This window comes from Microtus oregoni, unplaced genomic scaffold, assembly GCF_018167655.1.
Source record: "Microtus oregoni isolate MIOR12 unplaced genomic scaffold, Mior012 000022F_ref0000154, whole genome shotgun sequence".
NCBI classification, from domain to species: Eukaryota; Metazoa; Chordata; class Mammalia; order Rodentia; family Cricetidae; genus Microtus; species Microtus oregoni.
In genome coordinates, this window is record NW_024543081.1 from 224863 (window position 1) to 240252 (window position 15390).

General features: G+C 46.6%; 1 protein-coding gene across 1 annotated transcript in view; it reads left to right on the forward strand.

Moving 5' to 3' along the window:
- Positions 1–315: 315 nt before the first annotated feature.
- Prickle1 (prickle planar cell polarity protein 1) overlaps positions 316–15390 on the forward strand; it is a 92744-nt gene continuing 77669 nt past the window's right edge. Inside the window, exon 1 of the mRNA XM_041672327.1 lies at positions 316–547. The gene's annotated coding sequence lies outside the window, so the exon portion shown is untranslated. The remainder of the gene's footprint in view (positions 548–15390) is intronic.

The following is a 15390-nucleotide window of genomic DNA, read 5'->3' on the forward strand; positions in this document are numbered from 1 at the left end:
GAACCCGTCAAACTGTTTGATCAGAGGAAATTGGGTTTACCTTTTCCTCCCTTTCACCCTTTCTATCTCGCAATCAATCCATCTAGATTATTGACTGAACCACGACCACAGCATTAAAAAGGGCAGAGACTCGGGGGCGGGGCGGGACGGGGCGGAGATTCGCGGGCCTGCAGAACGCAGCCCGGCGGGTGCAGCCTGGCGGGAGGGATCCGGGCCCTGCACTGTGCGCGTGGGCGCGCAGAGTCTCCTGCATCCCAGGCGTCCGCGCTCCGGGATTTCGCTGGCGCCCTCTCGGCGGCCCGGGGCGGGTGCTCTGCAGCGGCCCCGGCTGGAGCGCGCACTCCGCCTGCAGCCGAGCAGCGGCCGGGGAGCCGCCACCATGCCAACCCCGCGCCGCCTGCGCTGACCTGGTACCGCGCGGCCGCAGCGCTCCGTGCCCGGCTGCGGACGCACCCGGGGCTGCGCACGCGGGAGCGCGCCTGACGCGGAGGACCGCAGCTCCCAGCGCCGGCGAGGAAGATCGCGCGGCCACCGCTCGCGCGTTGGGGTGAGTGTCTCGGGGCGCCGGGGCTGGGGGCGCCGCGGCTCGGGCCGCGTTGTCACGGCGCGGGATGGGACGTCCGGCGGTTTGGGAGCGCGGGGAAGACTCCGGGAGGGCTGCTGGGCTGTGGTGGCGCAGAGGCTGGGCGCACGGCCCCTCGTGCTGCGTGGCAGCCAGGTCGTACCGGCTCTCCCCCCTCCCCCGGCGCCGAGGCCAGCTGCATGGCCCCGAATCGGGCCACGCAAGAGCGGGGAGGCGAGGGTGAGTGGCTGAGGATCGCCTGTCACCTACTGGCGTCTGCGGGGAGGCTCGGCCCCTAGCGCGCCCGGGAAGGGCCGCCTGCCCTGGAGAGGCAGCCGCAGCCTGCCCTCCGTGGAGACCCCACTCTGCACGCAGCTCGCCCGTGGGAGAGAAGGGGAGCCGCGGCATTCTCCCTGCTGGCAGAAAAAAGTTGAAGAAACTAGGTCTGTTAATAATTAGCAGGAGCGGGACTCAGGATGCAGCAGAAAAGCTGTTGAGTTTTCATTGCCCTCTAAGAAAAACAAACGGCATCGCCAACGACTATTGGCAGGGCCGTGTTATTTTTGGGACTTTCGGAAAATTGTCCACAGATTGCATTCAGGAGACTGAAGACGGAGGGGGGGTGTACCCGGGAGGTCGCGGGGATGGCTGGCACAGCTTTTGAGTTCCAGCCCGCCCCGAGAGGACTCAGATTCTTAAGCCTGACGCACTTGGTTCCTGGTTTTAAAACGTGTCAGGCAGGACTGCAGCCAGGATCAAGGAGAAGAACGCACGGCGAACCGGTCTGAAGGAGCATATGTGAAAATCCCTGGTGGAGCCCAAGTGCACTTGTGCTGTTTAAAAAAAAAATGCTGTATTTGTGGCTTTTAGGGTAGGTTTTATGAATGACAAATTATACTTGATGAAATTGTATCTCCTATCTGTCCCTGAACAGTTCTGTCTGCCGCCTGGTTTTAATCAGCGCTTTCGGAAGGCAGTGTCTGCGCTGCGCTGATGTTATGTAATTGACGTGGTTCACCATCAGATATTTTTTAATGTACTTTTGGAGTGAAGGAGACTTCCATCTTCAGACAGGCCCAAGGTGTAGACGAATGAGGGCTGTTAAGGTTTGCCCTCCTCTAGCTCCAGATGTGTGAGCTCAGCTGTTGCCTGTCACTTAGGTGACAACTGGCCTTTTTCCGACTAAGCCTTTGCTGTCGCCATTATCCTCAGGGAAGTGTCAGTGTTCAGCGGCCTTCTTTACCAAGAGTGGGACCGTGCCCCTTGGGACGTGTCAGCCGCGTTTGATCATCCCCAACAATATGTCTGTTTTTAGAGTAGGAAATGGGGAGGAGAGAATACCAAAACCCTTGACAGCCAGATAGATACACTTTTAGATTTAGGGCCAACCTAATCTAAAAATTCTGTTTTCATCAAGACAGCTCCGTAAGGATGACGCAATGTTTGTCGAGCCTTTTGCCTAGAACAATATTTACTCCCACCAGGGGATTTAAAACTTAAACAGCAACCATTTATCTTGCTGTCTGGTGGGGTTGGGTTCATTTCGCCTCCAATGTGGTTCCTAGCCTAGGTGACTGGGACAAGAATCTATCATTGTAGCCAGCTGGAGCCTAAAGAAAGCAAAATACAGCACCTGCTGGTAGCAAAGAGTTCTAAATGCCATCCACTGGCGAGTCAGAAAACACAGAAGGAGATATTTAATAAGCACTTCTAGAAGTGTTTATACGAAGGATTTAAAGGCTAACAATGTAGGGGCTATACAAAAGGCACTAGGAATAAGGGATGCTACCCTCTGTTAAGAGTTCGAACACTTACTGATAACTCAAAATAAGTCATGCCTGGCGCGAATGAATGACTCGTGCTTCGAAATGAGCCTTAGGAAGGAAAAGAAGGGGAGCAGAATGGTGTCTAAAGATGGACAGGTTGATATGAGTGAATGAGTTTGGTAATTTGATTTTCCCATTCTTAATTTGGTATAATTGGAGAGTTACCAGTGAGTGAGCCTGTTGATTCACGGATTGTTTTTAAGAGAAAACTGCTATATTTCACTAAAGCGACAGATTCAATCAGTTCTGCAGGTAATACTAATGATGCTTAAAAGGTTGCCTATGTTTTTTAATATATATATAACCAAGGATCATGGGTCTGCTTTTTGTTAAAATGAGTCAGCTTGGGTGATGAAAGAAAAACTTAGCACAAGCTAGAAGGGAAAAGAAACTTGGTGGTTGATAGCTAGACTGTGATAGAATTGTCCCCGCTAGTCTCTCTTAGTAGTTTAAAATATCTGGAATAGATAATCTCTTTAAAGTCTACAGTAGCTTGTCCGTGGCCCACAAAAGGTTAGGTTCTGCAAGCAATGTCTTTGCAATACTGGGGGCAAACCTGGGCATGTGCTCGGCTCCACAGCTGAGCCACACCCCAGGGAGTGACAACCCTAATACTGGAGAAATAGAATGAGAACCAGGTAGAAACTCTCACAATAACCTACCCTATATTTTTGAATTGTCTGATATTAAGGTTAACAATTCTCAGTCGAGATGATCCTTTACTCGTTGGTATTTTAATTACAGCAGTTAGTTCCCTGAACATAGTATCTTATAATGGATACATTTTCCATTTTAAAAAAGTAGAATTTCAAAAGTCAACAACAGGGTTCTGGAGAGATGGCTCAGGTGCTAAAGAGCTTGTTGTACAAGTATGAGGGCCCTGGTTCAGATCCCCAGGACCCACGTAAAGGCATGGTTACCTGCGGTTGTAATCTCAGCAACAGTGGAACAGGGCAGGCAACGTTTCCAGAGCACCAGGGAGCCGACTAGACCATCAGTGAGTTTAGGTTCCCTGAGAGACTGTGTCAAAAAAAACAAGGTGGAGAGACAGAGAGGGAGATGGGTGACATCAACCTCTGACCTCCATGCTGACACCACATACGAACCCACACACATCCACACACACACTGATTCTCATGTGTGCACAGGAATGTTTGTTATGTCATCTGACCAAGATAGACTCCTCCCCTCAGGAAAACAGTTCTGTGTTTTCTCCATGTTATATAAAACAGTATTCTTTGTTCCACTCTTACTATTGTGAGAATATTAAAATTATGTAAATCTAGGTGCAATGTTCTAGAATGAAGAGGAGTAAGGAAAGTGAATGAGGTGTTTTCTTGGTGGGTGGGTGTGTTGGTATGCTAAGGGATCATTATTTTTCTCCTGGTTATTGGATAAGGAACTTCAGAAAGTGGGTGTGAACAAAGGGTTGGAGCAGGGAGCAGAGTTATCTAGAGGCCAAGCCAGGTACTGTTACAGTGTCTCCAAGCCTCAGCAGAAGCTGAGGCTGTGCTTCTGACAGAGTGTCAGGGACCAGGATGGCCTAAGGGCAGCATAGAGCCTTGCCCTTCTGGACCCCTCCCCTTGGACACATGTAAAAGTCGTCCCTCAGCACCCTGGCAACCAGCAAATGAACCACGTGGTTTACAGTGGTGCTCGGCAGAAGTGGGGTCGGCCCTGCATCCACGAGCTGTGGCAAAGGCTGGCCATTAGCAACCAGGAAGCTTTGCATGCCCCGTATGCCCTGATCCTCTCCTGAAGAAGGCAGTGGAAAGAGGTTTGCTTTACAGCTTGGCGCATGCTGATGTCATGACATTTCTGGCACAGAGATACGACAGAATAATCAGATCCCTCGCCGTGTGCCAGAATGACATGGTTTTTCCGCGAGCTGTTCCTGAGTTGCTGGTTCACGGGCATGGGCTGTTTCCAGTTACTCGGGGGATCAGGCCTCTCAGACAGTTCAATAATTCTTCCTGTGTCTGTCTGTTTAAATGCTCGTGGTCACATCTGAAGGGACTTCTGGAAGAACACAAAGATAGTACCACCTTCCGTGGTCATTTTCCTATAAGGAAAAAAAAAGTCAGATAGGCAGAAACCACTGTAAGTATTTGAAAACAGAACTGCAAACAAGCCAATAGCTGTCATTCACTTTTATGTAACTCTTCTCCCCAAGTTTTTCCTAGGTGATCCTAAGAAACCAACTGGCCCATGAAGCTGAACTTGCGTTTTGTCTCCCTGGGGATTGGAGCCAACCCCTTTCTTTCCAGCTCGTTACATAGTTGTCAGGAAACAAGTGAGGGCTGTGTTATTTCAGTTGTCTTGGTACTCTGTCCTGCTGGTGGGTTTCCAGCTCCCACCAGCTTTGCTGTGCTCTTCTGGCCTTTGGAAAGAAAGATGTGTCAGTGAAGAGTGACATTCTGCATTAAGATGCCCCCAGTGCCCCGAGTCCCCTCCCATAGTTCCACCGCCCTTCTTTTATGGAGGGTACTGAGCCCACAGCTCACAATTATGGTCTGTGACTTCAGTAACAATTCTGTTTGAAATGTTTCCAATTACACATGAGATTGGCCCCACGCAGCAGCTGCATGCCAAAAGCATTTCCTAGTGAGTTCCAAGAATCAGGCCATGATTGCTTTTAATTTAAATAAAGGCTATTTGGTTTCCTGTGATGTTTTTTATATAACCACCTTTTCCTCCGTTTGCATTGCCTTTAAAAAAAATTAGAAAGGCCAATATAGAGTAGCCAGTACTTAATGTGATATGACCCCAGTTTTCTAGGGTCCCAAATGCTCTGAGCAAACATCAGTGGCTTAATAAAGGAAAGAAACTTTGTGTGCCATTGGGTTCCCCCAAGGAAGGGGAAAGATTATCTGGTAACACATTGCAAGCCACAATGTTTTCAAGTTTTTTTTTTCCTTTTTTCTTTAGAGACCTATCAAAAATTATTCTTTGAGGCCTTTGGATATCGGATACATTGCCTTTTATTCAAATTATTTCATCTTGCCATTTGAAGGACCATGGAGAGGTGTTCAAAACAAAAATGGTAGAGAGTTAAAAACATACTTAAGACCGAAGAGGAGACAGCAAATAATTTCAGGCATTCCTCGGCCACCAGGGCTTCCCAGTCCACCTCCTCTGGGGGCTTCTAACTTTTTCTAACACAGTGGTGACTCCAACCCTCCAATAGCCAGCGGATATATTTGACGTATTAATCTTGAAAATAAGAAAATACAGTCTTGGGACTTGGCTTGTGTGGACTGGGATCAGACTTGGTCCACATCAGTTTTGTGCCTCCTCCCCATGAAACACAACACCCACAGCCAGAGGGGATCCATTGGGTGCGGTGCTGAAATGGTCCCCAGGAAGGATTTTACACAGGGTCTTTCAGTGCCTCCAGTGCATCCTGGAGAATGTAGTTCTTCTTTGGGTTCAACAGTAGTGGACTTGCCCGAATGCCAACGTCTCTCTTAGCACTTTTGGACCATTTCCACCATGTGATAAATAGTGCTGTTTAGTCCAAATTTGTAAATGCCATATTTCATGGAGCCCCTGTGGGAACAGCAATATTAGCCCACTGCATGTGTGCCCTTTGCTTCAGGGACCAGTTCCTCAGTAACTACCATTAAAATAGAACACACATACAAATACACATACACATACCCACACGCAAGCTCACAGTCTCGGGCATACATGCATACATACTAGCCTAATAGTAAAACTAGACTATTTCACCTTAGTGAAAGAAAAGTAATTGGAGCTGTGTATCTTCCCCAGAGGCATTTGTGTTTTATGATTACTTAAGTTATGACAAGCAAGTAGCATGGTAATCTGAAGAAATCAATAACTTGGTAGGTGTAATGGATATCTCCAGTTATGCTATTTCTTGAATAATCTTAAGTTCCTTGATTCTGAGTGGAAAGGAGGTTAGAGAGTGTGGCACTTGGCTTTAAAAGAGACCCCTGACAGACCATGTTAGGCTTCGCATGAGAAGACTGCCCAGCACACACATGCTGGAACACTTGTCTAACCTCTGTCAAGAGAAATGACACATTCAATTCTTCTGTGTCTGTGTAATTAACTAATATGGGCAGTGTTTGGAGTTTATGCGTGCTACATAATTTTTTGAGAAACGATAAAGTGAGGTCTGAAGTACATGGAGCCCCAGATGTTTCTTATAGAAAGTGCAGATGTACTGTGGGAATTCTGCACCACATTCTGCGTAGCTTAGCTTGGTTCATCTCAAGGGTCCTGCGAGGAATTCCGCTGAGCGGCCTCCGCTCCCATTTGCGCACAAGTCTTGAGCAATGGGCTGAAGTGATAGCTGAGCCCCTCACGTTGTTCTGAAATGCTTTAGCCTTTTGTGCTTTTCCTTGACTACGAAGGGAGGGGAGAAAATAGACATAGAGGTTGAAGTAACTTCACCATCCACGTTCCCTTTGTGGGCTGTCTATAAACATGACCAGCTACGTGGGCTAATAGCCAAAAACATGTCCTTCAGCCCTGCCAAGTGTGAGAAAGGCAGGCCAGCTTTCTCCATTTTGAAGGATTGGAAAATGTACTTTCTTAACCTTCTTTTGAATTGTAAGGAGTTAGCCAAGAAAATCATTTTCCCCTCCTCCTGACCCGGGGAAAGCAAACAGGCGCGCTGTTGGGATGGGAGCACTTTGCACAGCTGACTTGGCTGTGTCAAAAACAGGTGACCAGGTCATCAGAGTGGGAAGAGCCTGCTGGCTGGCTTTGTGATTGCCACCTGGAGACACTGGCTTTTTAAACATTGTTTCAGTCATTTTTGAGAGAATATCTTGTTCATGTATCCTTCTTGTTCATGAGCAGGGGTTCTAGGACAGACAGCTGTGAGCTCACAAGGAATCAACCATGTAGAGGAAGACTGGTTTTTGGTTTTTGTTTTTTTTTTTTTTCCTGGAAAAAAAATCATAAAAGCGGGACTCCAGGCCAATAGCTGTGTGGTTTTCGGTCAGTTCCTCAGCATCTCTGGGCCTCAGTTTTCTCATATATACAATGAAAGAATTAGGCTAGGTCTGTATGTAATTAAAGAATGTAATCATAAACACCTGTGGAACTTTATCAAAGGACAGATAACGCACAGAGATTTTTTTTTTTTTTTTTTGATTTTCGAGACAGGGTTTCTCTGTAGCTTTTGGTTCCTGTCCTGGAACTCGCTCTTTAGACCAGGCTGGCCTCGAACTCACAGAGATCCGCCTGCCTCTGCCTCCCGAGTGCTGGGATTAAAGGCGTGCGCCACCACCGCCCGGCTAGAGATTATTTTAAGGTGGGGCAAGGGGGCATGCATTTCTCAAGACTGGATGTCGAACCCAGGAATGTCCTGTGTGGGCTCTCCGGTAGCCACGCCCCCAGCGCTTGGGTGGACTCTTGCACACGTGGCCTGAATCAGCCATTCAGGTGATTCCGGTACATGGATGTGGTGGAGCCACTTGAATTGGGCGGTGTCAGAGATTCACTGGCAGGACGGTCGACAATTGTGTCTTTGCCCCACAGGGGCTGAACTCAATGCTTTCTGCTTTTTCTTCTTCCCTTCCCACTCACTTTTTCACTTCCCCTCTCTGCTTCCCTCCTTCCTCTTCATCTTCCCTCTCTGCCTGCTTCCATCCTTCCTCTTTTGTTCATCCATGCTGAATGGCTACCCCATTCTATCGCTAACAAACTCTTAAGTGTCACTGGGCCCAGTACTGCCTATGATTCATGGTGATTCATGCCACAGGGCAGAGACCTACCCCTGCCTGACTCTCACTCGCTGCCGGCAAATACAGATGCCTGATGTCAAAGAACTTTGTAAAAATATAATGCAAATTAAGTTTTTAAACAGTATACCTGCTATATTTTTGTCACCCTGGAGACACCTTTTAGGTAAACTATCTCCAAATTTAAAACAATTAACTTAATCATTTACTAATCTGAAAAACAACATCATAAGTATATTATTTTACAGTACATTTGCCATACTCAAAGCATATTTATTGTAATTTGTTTCAGATTAGTAATTGACCCATTGTTTTAAACTTGGGAGTATTCTCCCTAAAAAGGTATCAGGAAATGGGGGAGAAGGGTGCATCTTATTCCAAAGTACAAGTTTTTCAGAAAGTGCAATTTGCATAGTATTGAAAAAAATAACTTTATCCTATGTCTTCTTACATTCCTAGTTCCTATAGTTGTTTAATAAATATTTTCAGGGTTTTGCGATCATAGAAATATGTCAATTTAAGAAATATTTCCCAAATATATCACTATAAATTTTTAAAAAACTTATCTGAGCTGGGTGGTGGTGGCACACGCCTTTAATCCCAGCACTTAGAGGCAGAGGCAGGCGGATCTCTGTGAGTTCAAGGCCAGCCTGGTCCACAAGAGCTAGTTCCAGGACAGGCTCCAAAGCTACAGACAAACCCTGTCTCGAAAAAAAAAAAATTACCTGAAAAATTATGAGTTTATTACAATTTTATTTACAATTTTGCATCATACCTTTAGATATTTTGAATCATAAGATCAGACATTTTAAAATAAAACTTTATTAATATGAGTTTTTAGATACGCATCTTGTGTAGAGAGATACGGGTCTGTTCTCTCAACAACAGGAATACTGATTCCCATTTCCATTTCTTTTAGTATTATTTATTTTTATGTTCATTAGTGTTCTGCCTGCATGCGAGGGTATCAGGGCCCCTGGAACCGGAGCTACAGGCAGTTGTGAGCTGCCATGTCAGTTCTGGGAATTGAACTTGGGTCTTCTGGAAGAGCGGCCAGTGTGCTTAACCCCTGAGCCATTTCTCCACCCTTTCTATTTTTTTAAGATTTATTTTCTTTGTAGTTGCGGTGAGGGGGCGGGAGGAACAGGGGTATGTACGCGTGTAAGTGAAGTTGCTGCAGAGGCAGGAAGACGGCCTCGGGTCCCCCTGAAGCTGGGGCTATTGTTGCAGATGTTGTGATACACGTTACATGGGTGCTGAGAACCGAGCCCAAGCTCTCTAGGAGAAGAGTGCCCCTCCTAACCATTGAGCCATCCCTATAACCCAGTTCTCATCTCTTTGGCTAGTGGAGCAGTCTTTTTTTAAAAAAAAAAATATATTTATTTTTATTTATTTATTATGTATACAATATTCTTTCTGCATGTATGCCTGCAGGCCAGAAGAGGGCACCAGACCTTATTTCAGATGGTTGTGAGCCACCATGTGGTTGCTGGGAATTGAACTCAGGACCTTTGGAAGAGCAGGCAATGCTCTTAACCACTGAGCCATCTCTCCAGCCCCTGGAGCAGTCTTTAAACTAGCTAGTTGTGCTTATTTCTGTAGCCAGTATTATTTTCACCCTTGCACAGACATAATTCCACATATATTTCATAACGCGAAGTTCTTAAAAACCGCACGACATGCTCTACGCAGAGGCCCACTTCCGAGTCTCAATAAAATGTGACAGACATATAGTTTGTGGAAATTCATTAATAGGATTTGTTACCCATCTCCTTTCTTTGCCTTTTTGGTCTGTAGTTTTAGTTGCTGCTTGTGGCTATCCAGTATGGCCATCATTTCAGCCTCCACAAGCTACACGGAACTTGAAAAGTCACTCTGGTGCATGTGACCAGCAAACAGAAGTCCCTGGGTCCCTTCCCGGACACACTGAATGAATAGTAGCAGTCACCATCACTAGTGCTGCGTCTGCACAGCAAAAACCAAAGAGGACCGGGGATGCTTCTTCAGTTTCCCCGACTTTTGTTTGTTTGCTATTGTGTTTTTAATTTAATCTAACTTTTTTTTTTTAATGTAATAAGGCTTTTAAGTTCACAATTCTACAGTCTGACTAGCTTTCCGATGTCCCTTGGACTTCTCACTGTGCAGGTACAACCAACCAGTCACGAAATCAACTGCCTCGGCACCTCTTCCTGTTCAGTGCGCATTGCTGAATCAAACATCCCGGGGCCTGAGTGGACGTTTCTACACTTGGGTTGTGTGCAGGGTGTAACTGAAAACTCTCACACTCGGTCATTTTGTGAATGATACAAGGCCCTGGACGCAGGAAGAGCTAAGCCATAGCTGACAGAGTTGAAGGATCATTGGGAGAGCAAGTGGGGGCAGGCGGGGGGGCTGCCTCCCAGTGTGACACAGACGTTTGTATTTGTGGATTTAACTGTCCTCAAGTTTCCCAGCTAATCCCATGTTTGTGATGGATTCCACACTCCTATAAAAGGGCGTGGGATGGAGGCTCACTGTGTCATTCATGTCACCGCCCGAGGGATCAGAGACATAATACAGAAAGATACCTTTCTTGTCAGTGGGCTCAGAAGGGAATCCCTGCTCTGGCTAGAAAGGCCCAGCAGCAGTGCCCCTTCATCCCCCAGTGCCACCCACCAACCCCACCTGTAGTCCTAGAAAGCCAACTCTCTGTTTTCCCGATCTGCAGCCCCATCCCCAGCTCTAGAACATGGTAGGTACTTAATAACCATGAACAGAGTGAATCCTCGCTGTAGTACAGCGGTGTGCAGTGCTCAGAAAAACATTTTACTATAATTTCATTCTGATACTCAAGCCATAAAGTTATGAGATGATTTCTTCTCTACAAATCTGGTACTTAGGGACCATGTTATACATAATATAAAGACAAAAGAAGCCAGGACTGTTTCTTCCCTGAGTCTTTCTTGTTTGGGGTTTAGGTTGTTTTTGTTGTTTGGTTTGGTTTGGTTGTGTTTCGAGACCAAATTCTCCACGTAGACCTTGTTCTTGGAACGAGTAGACTAGGCTGGCCTAGGGCTCGGAGATCTGCCTGCCTCATCTCCCAAATGCTGGGATTAAAGGCATGTGCCCGGCCTATCTAGGGTGTTTTTTTTTTTTTCTAGAAACTTCCCTCTCACTGGGATAAAACTAGGTGAGAGGCAAGAGTCAAAGACTGGCTGGCCACCCTCCTTTCCCTTCCTCCATCCCACAGTGACAGACATTTGAACTAGGACTACACAGCAGAGGGGAACTTGGTCCTCAGAGATGAGCGTCGGAAAGGAAGCTCCGTGGCCTTCCTCTTCCCCATGAGCTACACTCCCTACTTAAGAGAAAGGTGGAGGAAGCATCCTCAGACAGGCTTTGGGGCTGCCCCAGGGTGACAGGCTGTCATTTACTCCTGATTTCAACCTGCTTGCTAGGAACCCTAGTTGCTTGAGTTATTATTATTGTAAAGTCTCAGGTTCCAGGGACTAATTGGCAGTGGCTCAACCTTTTAAGAAGCCTAACCAACTTATTTGTCCAGAAATGATCATGTTTTAATTTGACACATTTTTTCTTTTTACCACAGTCAGACAAATGCCCCCCAAGTGCCTTCGGGTATCTATACCTCATGCATCTTTACTTTGGGTTTGGGGGGGCTACCCAAGGTTAACCCGATGTCCTGATGAGGAATCCACTGGGTTCAAGGCTCTAGCTGCTAAGCAGCTGTGGCTTGGCAGCCCCTCAATCAAGCACATCTGCAGCTGAGGTCTTCAAAAGAAAGAAAAGCCGGAAGGTTGAATGAACGTCGCTGTGGCTTACCCAGCACGGTTGATGCCTGTGGTCTCCTACACATGGCTGTCCTTCCACAGATATGTCCTGTGTAGGAAATGCCTTTAACTGGTGGCTCTTACTGAGTTGGGGGAGTTGGATGCATCACTTAATTCTCTAGACTTCTTACTCTAGTCTACCTCGGTGGCCTCCGTTAGAATATGAACGTCATGGTGGTATTCTTAGTTTATACTTTCTTTGATTCCAAATGCCCGCGTTAGAGGCTATCTCTTCAGGGGGCTGGACGGTGGCTAGCTGAAGTGGTATCCTGTAGTCATTGTCACCACCTGGATGGATGACTAGATTTATTAAAAGTCACCCAGAAACACTCTGGCTAGCAAGGTTCAGCTCACAGCTCTATCCTTTCCTCCCTGTGGTCAGTTCCCAATCCAGAAGTTGCTATATTCAGGGATATATATCCTTCTCAGCCCCAACAGTTGTTCTAAATAGATTCCTTGCGGTACACTATGATAGCCACAGATAAAATAGATCCTAGCAGTGGTGGCGCACGCCTATAATCCTAGCACTCAGGAGGCAGAGGCAGGCAGATCTCTGTGAGTCCGAGGTCTATAGAGTGAGTTCCAGGACAGCCAGGGCTGCTCGGAGAAACCCTGTCTCCGAAAACCTAAAATAAAAGAAACAGAAAAGCAGAGTTATTAAGTAGAAAATCACCAATGGGTACAACAAAGACTTCCTTGTCTTTGGCAAAAAAGAAAAAAAAATGCTAACTATGAGCGTTATATTCATCATGGGCAATACAGAGGATTTAAAGCATGGGACTCAGAGTGCTGTGCTCATGTGTGTTTGTATAGTCACAGAGTATTAATAGCCGTGTTTAAAATGTCCTTGGCTTTTGACCAAAGTTTGCTTGAAGATAGTGCCATTTGATTGAGTCCTGATATTTTTGAGAACCCCGATAGCATTCTCATTTATTTCAGAGGTACACTTAGCAGAAGTGCAGCAGGCAGTAAAGTCCCCTCTGGGTCGTGCTAACCCCGGCTGGTACAGGTTGCACATGCAACCAGACCCGGCGGAAAGTACTTTCTAGTGCACTGTAATTAGTTGAGCCATTAACTTTTCAGCAGATCCTCAGGACCTCAAATGTCTGTCACATTCTAATGAAGCCGGGCTCAATCATAAGCCCACACTGGAAGGCATGCTGCCGGAGTAGCAGAGCCTACAAGCCTCGTCGGCAGCAACACTCGGGGCGCATCTCCCAGCAGGTTCCTAAGTGACTCCGTTGTGCCATGCAAGGGCTCTCTAGATGTGACATTAATAATCACCAGTTGGAATCTGGGTCACCTCAGCCGTGACTCTGAGATCAAACACCGCCCAGTGGTAATGAGTGTGTGAAGGTACCCACTGGGCTTCCTAATAACACCTTTGGCCTCTTTAGCGCTGTTAGGGGCAGAGTGGAAATCCAGCCGCTGGAGCCCTCCGTCTGGAGGCCAGCCCTTCGGGGTACAGCTGACACCCTTTCATGGGGACTCTCAAGGATGTCACAGGGCTTCTGTTATCCTAGCTCCTCAAATGGTTACCGAGACCCTTTCATCTTTTCCTGACCATGCCATATCAGAGTATTGATGCCTATTTTGCATATTCACTTGTCCCGGTATACTCACATATGCATGTCAGTCTTTAGTATTCAACTTTGTCGTGCGTATTTCAACTTGGGGACATGGTTTCCTTGTAGCCTTTACTGGGTGGTTGCATCGTTCCAGGCTTAGGGTAAGGCTGTAGGAACACAAGCATTAGGCTGGCCCAATCTTGAGAGAGTCATTGTTGGTAGTGAATAAAAGCACTTGAACAGGAATATATATATATCATCCTAGCACAGAGGTCAAGGTACAGGCCCCTTTTGTCCTGTGCAAGGTTGTGATGAGAAGCAAGCTCAGGTTAAGTGGGACCCGAAGGATGAGCAGGAGTCGGCCAAGCCATTAGAACTGGAGATCGAGTCATTTTAGATACAAGGCAGAGTGGACGGAAACCAGGAGAGAGCCATGAGGTCTGTGAGCTGCAAGTCTTTCTCGGTGACAAGGGCATTGATTCTGCTGTTTGTGAAGGGGCTGCTACCCCTCTACAGTTCAATCAGCAGTTAGAGATGACTTTGACAACCTTCCCTCTGGGCTTCTGAGTAAGAGACTCCTCCTTACAGGTCGAGAACAGCTGCCCCCTCTCCCCCCATAGGTGTACACTCACAGATCCTTTTGTCATTGTATGAACACACTCCAAACTCTTTGGGTTCACTGACAAGTTTGGATCTCTGCTTGGCCAGCACCAAGGGATACAGGTTATGCGTCGAGGTTGCTTGTGCTAGCTCCTGGTAGAGATTTTGTGGACTCTAAGGATCAGGCAGAAAAAGCCCAAGTGTCACTGAGTAGCCTCAAATTGTGATTTGCTATGTTGCTATCTCTGTTTTCATGAAACCCTTTTTAATGTTTAAAAACAAAACAAAACAAAAAATCAACCACACTGCTGGGCGGTGGTGGCGCACGCCTTTAATCCCAGCACTCGGGAGGCAGAGGCAGGCGGATCTCTGTGAGTTCGAGACCAGCCTGGTCTACAAGAGCTAGTTCCAGGACAGGCTCCAAAACCACAGAGAAACCCTGTCTCGAAAAACCAAAAAAAAAAAAAAAAATCAACCACAAAAAACCTTACTGGGGCTGGAGAGATGGCTCAGCGGTTAAGAGCACTGGCTGCTCTTCCAGAGGTCCCAAGTTCAATTCTCAGCAACCACATGGTGGCTCACAACCATCTGTAATGAGATCTGGCGCCCTCTTCTGGCCTGCAGGCACACATGCAAGCAGAATATTGTAGACATAATAAATAAATCTTTCTAAAAAAAAAAAAAAAAGCCTACAAGTACAAATAGTAAACAGTAGACTCATAGGAGATTAGGAAATGAACTGCTTTCTCCTCCTCCTCCTCCTCCTCCTCCTCCTCCTCCTCCTCCTCCTCCTCCTCCTCCTCCTCCTCTTCCTTTGGAGGCAATCTCACTATGTGGCCCTGTCTGGCCTGGAACTCACTATCCCAGGCAAGACTGAGACACAGAGATCCCCCTGCCTCTGCCTCCCGAGTGCTGGGCGTAAAGGCGTGCACCGCCACTGCCAGGTTTTCATTGGTTGATATTTCTTGAACTCTTTTTTTTTTTTAAAAAAAATGTAATTTATCAAAACAGAGCAAATTTTACAAACTATAATCCAGATTTTAAAATAACAATCTAAACTACTCTACTTTTGCTTGAAAAGGAATCATGTCCATTTGTCTGTTTGGAAAGGTGAACCCTCTCCTTAGAGCTGTGTGGTTGGTTCTTCAATGTGGAAATACTACAATTTCTTGACTTAACACTTTAGAATCTCTTGTCTCCTAGTTGCTACCGATCATGCTTCCAGGCAGTCTGGCATGTGATAAATATTTTGTAGCATATGTGGCTGAACATGCCAATTTCAAAGAG